General features: G+C 39.0%; 1 long non-coding RNA gene across 1 annotated transcript in view; it reads right to left on the bottom strand.

Moving 5' to 3' along the window:
- Window positions 1-15,122, bottom strand: part of LOC126867087 (uncharacterized) — an 85,463-nt gene that overhangs the window by 51,425 nt on the left and 18,916 nt on the right. Inside the window, exon 2 of the long non-coding RNA XR_007690142.1 lies at window positions 3,732-3,956. This is a non-coding gene — a long non-coding RNA (uncharacterized LOC126867087). The remainder of the gene's footprint in view (window positions 1-3,731; window positions 3,957-15,122) is intronic.

Here is a 15,122-nt window from a genome sequence, read left to right on the forward strand (position 1 = left end):
ATTATCCGAGAATGAATTAAAAAAATGTATATTGCGTTGGAACAACAAAGTCGATTCATAATGGAAGTGGTTATTCAATCAGAGAATATGAAAAATGTTTAAGGTGACAACAGGTTCCAGGAGGAACACTGGTATAACGAAAGTACCGGTGCAAGAGTGATTCTATTGTGTTTGGTGGTTTTGACTAAAGGTTTATTGCATGTGCCAACTTTGACAGAGGTCTTTATCCAACGAACGCGAGGCATTTATCGCGTTGCCCTCCGACAGTGTACAGTCTCTCCCGTTGCCTGAGCTTTTTAACAATGTCCTGAGCGACTTACGGGCCTGGCCGCTTTAACTTACAATCAGTATTCGCTTTGAAGTAGCCCGCATACTTATCGCTTTGATTGACGTCCCCTTTTCGTGGTGCTACTAAGCGAGAAGCATATTTACATGAAAATAAATGCACCTTGTGCCGGGGTCTGGCCACGGGGTTACGTCATGGTAGAGGAAGGGAAAGAATGATCGAAACGAATTCGGCTTGAACCGCCGCGAAATTAAACCCAAACAACGAAAATGAATATTTCGCCGCTCCTCCGATCCTCATTCCACCGGCCCACCTACTAAAATTATTCAGTTTATATAATAAGATTTTTCAATCCTCTTTTTTGCCGTATTATTATTAGATTGTTGTGCATTCGTCGGATATTTAAATATTAAAAAATACATAAAATGAACATAATTTACAAAAATATATAAGATGTTCCAACTATATTTAATAGATGAAACAAGTCTGTATTTAAATTCCACTCTTTTAATTATATTCGTAAAAATGTGAAATTGCATAGGTATTTGCAGTATATGTATTATGAAAAATACTAAGCACAAAGAAGAGGAAGCGTTAAAATATATGTATATTATTAAGAAATTGTTCTGACGGGATAAACTTCGTGATTCGACTTAAAACTCAGCAATAAATCGAAGGAGTAAACCGCACGAAATAGACCAATCATGATCTCTTATCAACGTCGATGTTTTGTAACGAGAACGAATAATATTGCTCATTTATTTTCCGTCTAACAATCTACCTGACACGACGATGAATCTGAAGAAACAAGTTTTCGCTTAAAACTGACTCGTAACAATGATTTAGATGCAACTGTCAGTTTGAATTTTTAATTCATTTAATTTACATCGAGTGTTAAAACGAAAAGTTGTAGTGGTACGAAGCTTTAAACGAAGATGTTCCACAGACAGTTATACAGGCGGTATTTTTATCTGGCGTGCAGAATCACGTAACGAATCGATTAAACGCGTTACGAAGTGAATCTGCATCCCGAAAAAGATACGTCGACGACTTAATATAAAGTGATACAACGTGTCCACTGTGTTGTACGAAATAATAGCGAGTATCTGCTATGCACACCAATACTATTCGATCTTTAAATGATAATTTCAAACCTTTCAGTCACAAATTATTTAACTATTTGTCTTCTATTGTATAATAAATAAGCAATTCATAAAAATATACAAAAATCGCTTACGAATCAATAAAATAAAACATTGATTAGCTTCTGATGAAAACTACTTAGCCTACTCAGATTACTTAGATTACTCCTACTATCGTTAGTCCTCAACTATCCCATTAAATTATTGCATACTAAATATTGTTTCGTTAAAATACAGTATAAAAGTATCACAGTTTCCTTTCAAATGGAAATTTTTGATCAAAGTAGAACTTTCCGAATTAACACACCTCACAATATATCTTTTTATGTCTGTGCTTTAAAAATATCCCTTTATGCTATGTTTCAAAAATCGTCGTGTCTCTTACGCGGGTTATAAAATCTCTAAAACAAGATTCCGTAGGAATATTCCTTATAATATTGCTACTACTGCTACTATAGGAACGAAAGGCATATCAAAGAAAATGAAAATTAATTCGTCGAGATATCGTTTCTCCAAATAATCTGATCGCAAGGAAATCAACACAACTGTTGGATCTCTCAACAGGAAAGAAGAAAGTAACATCGAGTATATCGTGGAACCGGAGAAAGACATTAACGAAGTTCCTCGTTGAATAAACGTGTTGTCGCAGCACGGTCGCGAAAAAAGGTACAAAGAAAACGGTTATTATGATAGCCGGAAGGTTCGATCGAGTAAATAGCAGCAAACAAACTTATCGTAAAATCATGATTCGCGATCGTGTTTTGCACATAATAGCCGTCATAGCCGGCATACGACACTGAAAATAACGCGGAAAACCGCATGTAGAAACCGCTGGCCGGCCGACTGTGTATTGTCTGACAAATATAGTCGCGGCCATAGGACGCTGCACTTATATATTTACATATCATTCGCGTCGATCGCATTGTACGATACGTAGGCCACGGTGTTCGATGTTAATTTATAGCCGTTGATTTTATGATCGGCCAGTAGCAACTGGAAGCAAAAGAATTTCTAATCCGGTCGACTAGCTACGCGTGCATGCAAACAGACGAACGATATTTATTTTGATTAAACGTTATATAGATAACGGAACAGATTTACTCGGCTAGCGAGTTTCATAAATCGTAGAACCACGAGGTCACTGGCATTATTAGCCAAATGTGTCATTTATTACCTGGACAGTCAAAATTCCGGGGAATATTAATTACTATTAGACTACGGACCCTTCTGCGTTTATAAGAATTTTAAAAACGACAAAAGTGATAGAGTTAGGGTAGAATGCAGTTGATTCATTTGACGCATTTCATAATATTCAGTACGCAAATTTTAGAAGCAATTCTCCATCTAGATCACGTCTTTTTAATTACTAGATTGTTCGTTATGGGTCGTTGTTTTTTTCAAGCACGTTATATCGAAGTACACTCTTTTAAGCATTAAATGACATCGGAATCAGCAAAGTTGTAGATATTTTACAATAGAATATGATATAATGGGAATCGGTATCGGTCGAAATAATCGCGTGAACAATTCGCACTACCGCGTTTTTCTCTTTTCCTTGAGCCTTGAACCACCGGTGAGGTTCGTGCATCGGATCCGATTCACGGTTTTAATTAAAATCACTGAAAAAGGAAAAGGTGAACGCTGACGTATGACGTCCGATAGAAACGAATAGCGTGCGTCGGTGACAGGCTATGGGACAGAATGGCGGCGCTTATCAATCGAAAAAATCAGATGCATCGAATTAAAAAAGGGATTGAAAGCTCGTGAAATCTGATGACACAGCCATTAGTCACGGTCCTTCCGAGAGGCATTAGCTCGGGCCTTGTTACACATCGAGCGAATTTCGGAAAGGTTCGACCGGTTCCAAGAGCGAAACATAAGCTCATACGTTCTGACGGCGGTCGCATAAGTGTATCGCGTGTGGGTGTACACGTGCTGACACACAACTACACGAATATAGAGAGATACACGTACGAGAAAACACGAACGCGAGCTATCTAGGCTGAACCTTTCGAGGTTGACTTCTTGAGACACTGGAGCGGAAACACGAGACGTATAGCATGGGCTCCACGAGGCGAGTTAATCCCTTGAGACAACTGGGAGCCACGGTGTGGAATGGGAATACCAAGGGAAACCTGGTGGTGTATTCTCATTCGCTACTCGACAATGTTATTATTACGCTCCCTCGTCCGCATTACGCGGATAATTTATGTCGGTCTTTACGTATAGCGTAACGCGCGCAACTTGTCCTTTTCACGTGTATATGCGCATCCGTGCGCGTAATAAATGCATATAATACTCACCCATCGTTGTAATCATTCAGTCGCGTGATAAACACTCGGATGTTTCGCCAACCGCCATTCCCTGCGTGTCTCCTCTCTTTCTTCCATGTGCATCCAGGAGAACATCTTGGAATCATTCGCATTAGATTCGCATTATAATCCTGCGTCGTTTCGCTAACTCGATACTAAGCTCTGTTCGCGTCCACCGTGCTCTCCGAAACGAATTCATCTTGTCCGGAAGGCACTCTGAAATGTTATATTGCAAAGGAAGAAAGTGAGTAATCATTGCGGAGAAGGAAGGTGAAATTTCGAAGAAGAGAGGAATATTTGAGGAAAGGCGGGATAGAAGAATTCATTGTTATTCGAGTCCTTATTCCGCGTTTACCTATCATTACCCGGAATCATGCACGTACCACCACTACAAGTACGGATAATTAAAATTCTTCAAGCGTAACTCACTCGTGAAACGAGCCCTTTCCATCTTTTCGTTTATTATCCATACTCCCTTTGATTCACTTCGCACGAGCGAATTTATTCTAACTTGCTCCGCCATGGCATCTATACGTAACACGCGTCTATTTGCGAACGCCACGATAATTCTTTTACGGGGAGCAGTCGCTGACTGGCACCACGCGATATTATTTCATGTGTTTAGGCGTCAACAGAATCGTAAATAGCTACGTAGGACGTATATATCAGCCCTTGTTTACATCAACTGTGCGTTTACTGCGAATCGAGCTATGAGAATCGACGATTCTCCCCTTCCACTTATTTCTCCATCTTTGTATTATATTATACAACAACACGGGAAATACGTTTCGTATTACGGTAAGTCTCAACGCGAACAAAAGATCGCTACTACTTCCGTATAACGTGATTCAGAAAATAACAATGACAGTGAAATATATGTTTATTTTGAGAATATGTAATATTTAAAGAAATACTTGCAAATGCACTGAAATAAAAAATGATGTACGTTAATAATGGTTTATATCTTCCCCTAAGTTAAAGGATTTTTAACGATAAAAAGTTTTTATAAAACTTATAAAATTAGCAAAACTATCAAAGCAGGCAGCAGAGTTAAGAAGCTTCAAACTGATTTAATTTAAATCTGACTGTGACTTAAAAATAACAGTTGAATTTTAATTCATATCAGATTGATCGAAAGATCTTATAAACTCAATTTAAGAACTCAAAATATATCGAGCAAAAGGTTTCTCATTTCCCAAGAGATTCTGAGTTGTCCATTCTATTGGAAGTTTCTCTCCGTTAAAGATTCGAAATACATCTACCAAAAATTTCATTTTCTCAAAGATTCTCAATTTTCCATACCAAATTAGATGTCCTCGCCCTAATAAAATTGCACGTTCCAAAATCCCTGTTCTCGAAAGTCCACTTCTAATAACAAAAAGAAAAAACAGAAAGAAACGTCACCTCTAGAAATAAATCATCCAGAATGAGTAAACAATAGAAGCAACAAAAATTGCATTCGCTCTCCAAATTCGCATGATTCATTGATTCGCGGAAATTCAAAGTACAATTATTGAATGACGACCCACTCAAATCAAGGGTTAAGTATCCCATTAACCCAAGGTTGCAAGTCGCAACAAAGCGTTTTCAAACGCGATCCACGGAGATCGAGGCAATTTCTTAACAGCCTGTTGCGAATATTCCATTCTACAAAGTATCCACTGCAATCAATCATGGATAAATTAGAGGTGACTGGATAAACATTTTAGAATCGAGGCAAACGACTTTTCCAGCGAAAAGCGCGCATTTCTCAGCCGATCCTCCATCTGGCAAGAACCGCGAGAGCTAACCGGTGCTTTTCGTAGCCGTATAATTCGCCCGTGTTGAATGTAAATTTATCCCTCCCCTCCCTCCCAAGGGGTTATACTGTCCTCGTCTACGGCTCTGTGCTCGCGTGACTATGACCACGGCCACGAGCGAATTTATACTGAAACCACCAAAACGTGACAACGAGCGGGAAACGTTGTTGACGACTGGTCGTGGAGGAGGGCAACAGGGGAAAGAGACGAGTCTTAAATTCACATTAAACATTCATCGGGATAGAGCTCGCTGACAGCAGGCCGATGGAACGGAGATACGGACATTCCTGATCGAGCTAATGCGATACTGAAACTGGTCGAGGTCTTTCGAGCTCTGTCGGACTTTTTCTTTTGTTCGGCTTCCCTCTAACCTCGAACGCTTGTTTTCACGTGACTCGATCAAAAAATTCTTTTCGTTCGTGGAGAATAAAAACCAGACTCGTTAAAAATATATTTATTTCATTATAGGCTGCCTGGGTTTCGCGAACACGTACGCTCCTGCGTTATCACTTTTTCTATGGACTAAAAACGCGGATAAAATGTAAATGGTAGAACAGGGTAGCTTTTTGCAGAACTGTACCAACGTTGTTAGTTGAAATTTTACGAGCTGGCAGTGCTAACAAATTCTTTCACATAAGAGTGACGAGTTTGCTAATACAATGAAATTGTATAAAATTCCTATTGGATATAAAGTTGTGAGCATTTTTTGTTCAAGCACTAAGTTTGGTTCTGCAACTTATCCCAACGAACATATAATTGTAGACCTTACTGAGTAACAATGGAAAAGTGGAAACTACGATTTATTCACTATTCAAAAATATTCAACTTCACAAAGTGGATAGGAACAGGTACTTGGTAGTTTTGGAGTATTTAAATTTAAGGCATCTTTAAACAACGAGATATAAAAAAATTTACCCTATAAATACAAGCGTCTCTTTGTTGTACAGAATATTTGAAAACTGGTTAGCGAGAAAAAGAATCGAACAAAGATCCAGAGAGACACGCGATGTTATGAAATTTTCGGGCCAACAATTTAGGAAGAACTGTAAAGGGTAGGAAATATTTTACGGAGAAATGGAAATTGAAGTACCGACTGAATAGAGGTCTTCCTCTGGAATACTGGTATTAAAAACTGGCATCCCTTCGTGAATTTATCTACGCACGATGTCCGCCGCGCGTAATTGATACGAACCGATGTTTCGACAAAAATACCAAATAGCTAGCAATCCCTTTGGATACCTGCATGATTGAACATTCGATATCGCTTTCCACTGCTAAAATGACTCGAAATGCAATGTGCATTGATATTTCCGTTCGGTTACAAATATTTCTCCGAAATCAAAGGTATACATACACGTAAACGTGAAAGTATACCTGTATCAAAAGTATTTGCACAGATCACCTTTCCTTGTCAAATCCTGCGTAAATTTGTGAAGAATGTGATTCTATGCTCGATCTTTTTGTAAAATATAATTTTTAATCTTTCACTAAGAAATAATTGTTATAACGATCTCAAGCCTTGAAATCATTACGTAAAATCTATCCTCTGAATAACTGTAATAAAGACAAGAAATTGGATAGTCAGATGCTTCCCGGGTACGATCAGCGCATATTGGGGCCATTTTACAAGACCACATTATGTGTCCGGTACTTTATGGTTAAAACCTTATGAACGTATCACAAAAATTTTACAAGACACGAAATTTCTGTTTCTATCGCGATTCCTGCATCCCTTTTACGTTTCCTCTTCGTGGCGTGGTGTATCGAGCTTAGAATAACTTTATGCTAGTAATTTTATATCTCGTCATTCAAAACTTATAATTTATGACGAAATTGGATAAAGGAATCCTATGTCTCACAGAATTTTACAGGGAAGTGTTATCTGTGCTCAATACTTTCGTTCGTCGGCGTATTTGACACATTGGAAACACGTTCGGCGCGAGAACGATATAAGAGAGAAACTCCGTGATAAAAACGTTCCATGGCAACCATCTCGAAATTAAAACCGCGCGTTAGCCTGAAAGCGATTATAAGTACACCTGGAACGTAATAACAGCGATCAACATCTTGAGGGAAAGTAATTCTTGATATGGACGAACGGATAAGAAACGACTCGGTTCATATATTATTCGTAGCCGTAACGTGTTCAGAAACGATCCAACGATGTTGGTAAAGCTCACGTCCATGACGACTGAAGCGTGTAATGACGAGATGTGAGCTATCATAAGAATATAATATCAAGGCTCGGATACGTGGCGACAAATATCACGTGCAGCAGACACAAAGAACGCGAGAAAGACGAGCAAAACAGGCCGAACGGTTCAGATGGATAAACTCGTTGCACAGATCGTTTAGCGCATCGCCCGCGGCTTTTTCTGATTGCTTCTCTGCCTTCTTCAGCCGTGATATTATACCGAGCAATTGAATTTCTTACACCCCACTAAGTACTCAACGCTCCCAACCGTTTCCATCCTTCCTCCTCTAGATCATTTCTCTCTCTCTCTCTCTCTCTCTCTCTCTCTTTCTCTCTCTCTCTTTCTCTCTCTCTCTTTCTCTCTCTCTCTCTTTCCCGCTTCTCCCTTTTCCCATACATTGCACCCATTGAATTTAAGCAATCGAAATTTTAGAACCGCTAGCCAGTGTCGATATCCCGCCACACAAACGAGAATTGGAAGTAATTTCGAGGCCAACCAAGAGAAAATAAAAATCACGACTTAACCTTTAGGTCTTAAGGTCCTCGATCTTATTACGTACCGTCTTTAAAGCCTGATCCACGTGTACGATCGAGATGTTGCCCGGCTTAACAGCTTGATCTGCGAAAACTGATGAACATGTGGCTGTTACTGTTTTTTTGTACGATTCGAGAGTTTATTGAGAATCTTCCACGAATCTTATTTTTAAATTCTTCTTTCGCATATCTGTACAAGCGAACGAATTATTTCGCCACGATACGTTGTTCATTAGATGAAATGTATCTTAAGTATGTTTTCATTGAAACGTGAAGTATCTTATCCACGAACTAAATCATATAATAATGTATACGCAGTACATACATATATACTATATGTTAAATCTGTGTATATAATACAAATTATTACTCACAGCTGACATCTCATCTGAACTAAAATTTTATTGCTTTCCATATAATAAAAGAAATTGAGAATAGTTCCTACTCGCGCAAGATTCTTTCATCCACGATTTAACAGCACGGAAACGTATACTCTTCACCGAGCTAAAAGAACAACTGTTCAAACGTGACACGTACAGCATAATGCCCCGTTATAAAATTGATCCTTTAAATACATCATGGACCGAAGTGTCTCTCCCCTAGAAGCGTTAATCGCGCCTCGAGAATCTCGTATCCCATGGAAGAACGCACAAAAATAGTAACGCTCGTTTTCGTCGGCGACCGTGACGATGTTTCTTCGTGCTGGAACGCCGACAAATCGCTCGCAACGTGTTGTTAATCGCGCGAAGAGCGGCCGGTTTAAAATTTAGGACCGCTCCAAGAATATCTTATAGTTTTCGAGGTCGTCCCGTTTAATCGTCGTCTCCAGTCTTCTCACGGAAACGATTCTTAATTGGCTCGCGTCAAGAATTCGCTCGATAATTGCGAGGAATATCACGATACAACGAAATTTCCGGAAATAAAGTAATGTATAAACGCCAGTTACAATCGAGAACATGAACATCGAGCAAACTCTTTGCTTTTCGATGAGTAGAAGTTATATAAAGAGTTCATAGAAGTTATATAGGGAGTTCGTTGTATAGAGACTTCGTAGAAGATTGAAATGGACGCGGAAAATAGAAATGTAGGTAACTTAAATATTGCTGATAACCGAATTTGGCAAATTACAAGACAAATTACTTAACTCGACTCGTCGAGTAACCCTACCCTCTTCTATCTGAAAATATTCAACTTCACTAAATATCTTGATCCTTGCAATTGGTCGCGAGATTCATTCCAAAAACACGATTCTCAGAGATCGTTTTGAAAATAGAGTTTCAGTCGAAAAAAGGATTTCCGTCGCGCACGTGTGTCACTTCCTTTACTGCTTTTTAATTAGCTTTTTCCTCGAACCTAACGAGCGTACCTATAAGCCATCGAGTCTCAGGGTGTACGTCGAAAGTGAGTCCGTAGAATCGTCCCGGAACTATTTTTAAATGCGTTCCCTTGCACAACATGGCGCCTATTTATTTTCCCGGCTAAAAGCAGTCACCTTTCTCTTGGCTCGAGCACGTCTGTCATTTCGATCCTCTTTCTCCTTCGTTCTCTCCCCTGTCCCTTTAAGTTCAAGGTAATCGAGCCTCGTGTGTATTTACGCCCGTCTCCGCTATAATTTATTGGTTTGCACTTTTCGGCCAGGGAAACGTTTCACGAGTCGTCGATCCCCCTAGAATCTCCCCTTCTTTTGCTGGTGGCGATCGCTTCTTATTTGAAAACTGGAGCTTTGATGTTCCGGTGTACATCAACACGAACGTCACATGAGCTTACGCAAAGACTGCTATTTTATTAACTGCGACGTTGTGATAACAAACTGTGACCAGCGAATGGTTTATTGCTTCCTTCGTTATTGGGTGTCTCTTCTTTTGGTGGCATCTTTGGAAACGTTTCCAGCGAAATAATGTTTGTAAAAATTTTGCGAAATATCCCTTCTTCCTTTATCTTTTCCTTTTTTCTTTTTCTTATCTTATCTTACTTCCCTCTTTGCATTGGCTCTTTTTCCATTTTTTCTTTGTTCTGTTGCTTTCATTCTGACCTTCCCTTCCATCCCTTCCCTTTCATCCATATTCGTTTTTACATGATAACACCGATAAAATGACGTTTTGACAAACAGTTTGTGACATTTGCACAAAGATCGAATATCCAAATTTTTGTCCAATCTTTTTGAGATATTCCACGTTATATTGCTCCGAATTCTAACTTTATCTCCTATTGTAATTGAACGTACAATAGAAGAATAAAATTGACAGTATGTGATTCGAAACGAACATCCCGTATATCACGGAACATCCTAATACATCCACGTTCTATTATAATTCAATGCATAAGAGAAAAATAAAATTGATAGCACGTGATTCAAAACAAACCGTAAACTTACTACGTGAACCACTGGGAACAGCTTTTAGAAACAATCTAGTTTCGCGCATTCCCGGGTCCTACCGCGTACCTGCAAACTACTCTCTATAAGCGAATGGGGGTTGAAAGTTGAACGCTACACCCAGTGAACTTTCGCGAGTATCAGAAATTCATTTGTCTGACATAAAGTTTCGAATATAATTACTTTCAATTAACGCACGACAAACCTGTAAATTTATCTCGACTCGACTCAATTAGATCCTCGTTAGCAGCCCGCGCCACTCGCTTCGTGCTCGTGTTATCGTATCATTTAACTGAAATAAATTTCACTGAAACATCATTCCTAATCTCGTTCCAACAATTGATTTTACTAATTTAAGGTACGCTCGTTTATAATGTATGAACAACACGGATGAAAAAGAATACGGCGAATCACAACTTTAAAATTCAATGTATCGTCAACCAATTTCACGTGATAATTATTCACTTCTTCGTTATTTATTTGATATTTAAATTTACGATAGGTATCTTGTAACTTTTGTATACATTTTTTAATTTATTTCAAATTTTACCAATACGCGCAATCATAACAATCATATCTCATTACAGTGCTAATGAAAGTTTAAAGTGTCTTGTATAATATACAGAGTATATTCATGAAAACTGTCCAAATACTTTTGCGAACCACTGTGTGTGCACATGTCTTCGTCCTGTGCAAACTTTGACGACAGATACGATAAGCTTCATCGTCGGTATTTTTAACGAATGATATCACGACTTTTTCCCAACTCACGAAGGGATGGTGATGTTACATTAAAGTTTCACCTACATGAAGAAGCCCTCGATGTTCATCCCTGTTCTGATCGGCTTACCTCGCGTGTTACAACGACGCCTGTATATAATCGAAGACGACCGGAGAAAGTTTTAGGTGCAATATGGCTTTCGTCACTGCGGGGAGAGACACACTAGTTGACAAATGAGAGCCGGTGACGTAGCCTCACGCTACGAAGCTGCTAATTGGATGCGTATTATTAACAAGATGCCGCGAAACGCTTCTCGCTTGTAACTTGTAACAGTACGAGAAGACGGATACGTTCCCCTAATTACCTTGCTGCTTTTACTCGTTAACCGGTGGATGAAGAGCCGCGGTTAAACTGAATCCATTAGCGATAAATCACGCCGCTTCGCCGATAACAATCGGAAACGAACGTCCTTTACGGTTGCACGAATTTATTATCATCGCGATAGGGGCCTCCGATATAGTGGCACCTGTACGCGACGAAACTCGTCCAGACTTTTACTCGTCCAACGCAAACAGCCCGAAGCAGTCTGTGTTTTTAAAAAAGGTCCTCTCTGTATCTATAAAGAATTCTAACGAGTAAATAAATAAGTACGTGTGGACTAATTTCTCTTGGAATCGCGATACGGTACGATATATATGTTGTATATAGCGAGGTAGGATTATTCGAGACACCTAAAGTTCAATATCTTAAAATTTTATCTTCAACTTTGCGCAGAATACTCAAATTCGTTGTATATTACGAGACACCATTGAACAAGAAAATAACGTTCAAAAATGAAGTAGAATACATCCGCTATTGTTTCATGATAACTGCAACTGAGAGTATTATTTATTGAACAAACCTTTTTCCTTTTGTTAGGTAGAAGTTAGTGTAGTCAATGTTCGTATACGTCATACGTGCGCATTTCACTATTTACCACGCCATTCTGTTTCCAATTTGTTCAGAATCTGTTTCCAAACATGGATCGCTTAAAGATTGTTGGTAATCGAATTTGGCGAATTACAAGGCAAATTACTTAGCTTGACTGAAATATCAATCTGACTCAAATTACCCTACTTAAGATGAAACAATGTTCGGCCTCGTCTCTCCGTGCAGGGGACTATTATTATCGTGATGGTCCGGAAATGAAGCGATTAATATTGTAAAATCGATAGACCAGAGCGATTCTCGTCGCAACACAGTCGACCGCAAAACGCGCGCTCCAGTATGAAAACGATCGGTGAAATTTTCATGAGACCCTTCGCTATCACGAGGGACACCAACGTAGCTTTCACCAACCCCTTTACTCCATCTCGTCGAGTAGAAATATGCGCGGGGAATTTTCGCGATTGCGCGCACAGGACCACAGGAGGACCAAGCCTTTGGTCATGCCTAATAAACGTTCGACCATCCCCATCGCGTATTCCTGGCATTCCATACGACGAAGTCGAGGGAATTCCCGGATTCCACGTGCTTCCTCCTCTGCCTTTAACTCGGTAACGGTTTCGTGTCTCCAAGAATTGGTTGAAAGAAACGAAAGGAACAGAAGCAGAGAGTGAGAGAAAGAAAGTCGACATCCAGTTCACGGTTAAGGGGAAAGAAGGAAGAAAAAATACGAAACGACGTCGCTAGATTACACACCTTTGGCTCGGCTGCTTGGTTGGGAAGAGGCGTGCGAAGATGGAGACAGAGGGAGGGTTAAAGCACGCCGACAGAAATCGTCTGAAGTCTTCCGACGAGAGGGGCTGATTCGTGTCGGTCATTCGGGGTGTGAAAGTAAAGATAAGGCCTTCGCTGGATTTAACTCAGAGCCGTAAATTTTTACGACAACTACTCCGTGTCAATGTTTCACGAAATTCCTGAACCACCAGGCAAAAAATCAAACGAGCCCATCTCAGAGATTTTCGACGCTTCCAAGACCCCCTTTACAGATTCTTATCAACGAAGATCCGCGATTATCTCGTTTATTATGCAGAACGTCCATCTAATTTTCGCGGCTCTGTCGTCAACGATCGATCGAGAGACGGAGGCATGCGTGATGATAACGATATAACTATGTATTCTTTACAAAGTTGATCGTTAAGAGAGATTAATCGCTAAATTCATAGATTGATGGAAAATATGTTTTATTAAAATTTTAGTGGCGAGGTAGCAAAAGTGAATATTTTTTCAAAAATGAAATAAATATAGAAAATGATATGTAAGATCCGTTATATTAAGTATTACTATTTTCACAAATCAAACATTTTTTCGCCCCTACCAATTTTTCATCTGTGCCGCTTGTATCTATAATTTGACAAGTAAATGACGTGTCTAGATATCGAACGGTAATTTAAAAACTTAGAAATATGCCTATCGAAATTGCCCAATCGAATGGAGACTCATTGACGATGTGGATAAAAGATGTGTTAAAAAAGAAGACATTGTATTTGATCCCGATGAAAATCTTATTTTCGACGTGTACCTTTTCTAGTGACCACTGGTAGATTTCGGACGAGGGATTGCGCCATCTCGTTGGTGGAAATATCAGACCGGCCAGTATTATTGGGCAAGATGAAGTTATTTGGGTTAGGTCGGGTCGGGTTGCGTTATTGTCTGTCCGACTCGAACTAGCTCACGTAATCATAGAGCAAAGCTCCTGATCCTCCTACTCGCGTATATACGTAAGACGCAAAATGGTACGTTTTCTTGCTCGAGGTGGCTTTTCCTTCTACGGCCGGTTGAAATTGAAAAATGAAATTGATTCTGCCCGGGCCTTTGCAACCCCTGTACACGCTCTTATTAGATCTATTTTCTTCCGGCCTGTATATAGTCGTACAGTTAAAGCGATTAAAGAGCACGCGGTTCTCTGGGTCTCCCATCGAGATATACATAGCAACGATAACGATGATTAACGTATCATTGCCTGGAGATAAGAATGAGCAAAACTTGCGAGCTTCGAGAGAAATTCTATTATGTGACTTAAAATGTGTTATTATGTGGCATTTGAACTTTTAGAATTTTTATGACACGATCAGCTAACAAGTTTAGCGTGCTTTTATAGCGAATCTTTTCGAAATCAAGTTTTATTTCGAAGGAAAAAAGATCGTATGAATGTTTGTAAATTTATTTATGCTGTAAGTATATCTTTCGTTCTCCATTTGTTATTGGCGAAAAGAATGCCAGAGATAGATTTTACATTATTTCTTTCAAGCAATGATTTTAAGCGACAATAAGCCTAACCATTTAATAAGCTACCATTAAATATTAGATTGATAGCCTACTATTAATTAACCTTACCTAATGAGATTAACCCATTAATTAGATATTTCTAGTTAATATTCATATATTTCTAGAATGTTTAAACTTCTTTTCTCCCAATATGATATAGACTAGTCCTGTTACACCATTTTATGCTATCAAAATTTACAAAAATACTCCTGCCACGGTAAACTTAGCTGGATTGACGTTACAATTAAAATATGTTTTATCGCGAAAATTAATTTTCAATTTACTCCAACGCTTACTTTATGAAATATAATCACTTGGATGTATTACGTGCTAAATTGAGAAATTTCTCCGAAATCAATCAGTTTCGCGAAAAACTAAATTTAATAGTAAATGGAGCGAATGCAACGATTTCCGGCAACAGTCGAACAAGATCACAATGCAGAGATCGAATCGTTATAAATAATTCTTATGTTCAAGTAAAAAAAAAGTGGAATTACTATACCTAAGAAGC

This window comes from Bombus huntii, chromosome 6 (assembly GCF_024542735.1).
Source record: "Bombus huntii isolate Logan2020A chromosome 6, iyBomHunt1.1, whole genome shotgun sequence".
Classification (NCBI taxonomy): Eukaryota; Metazoa; Arthropoda; class Insecta; order Hymenoptera; family Apidae; genus Bombus; species Bombus huntii.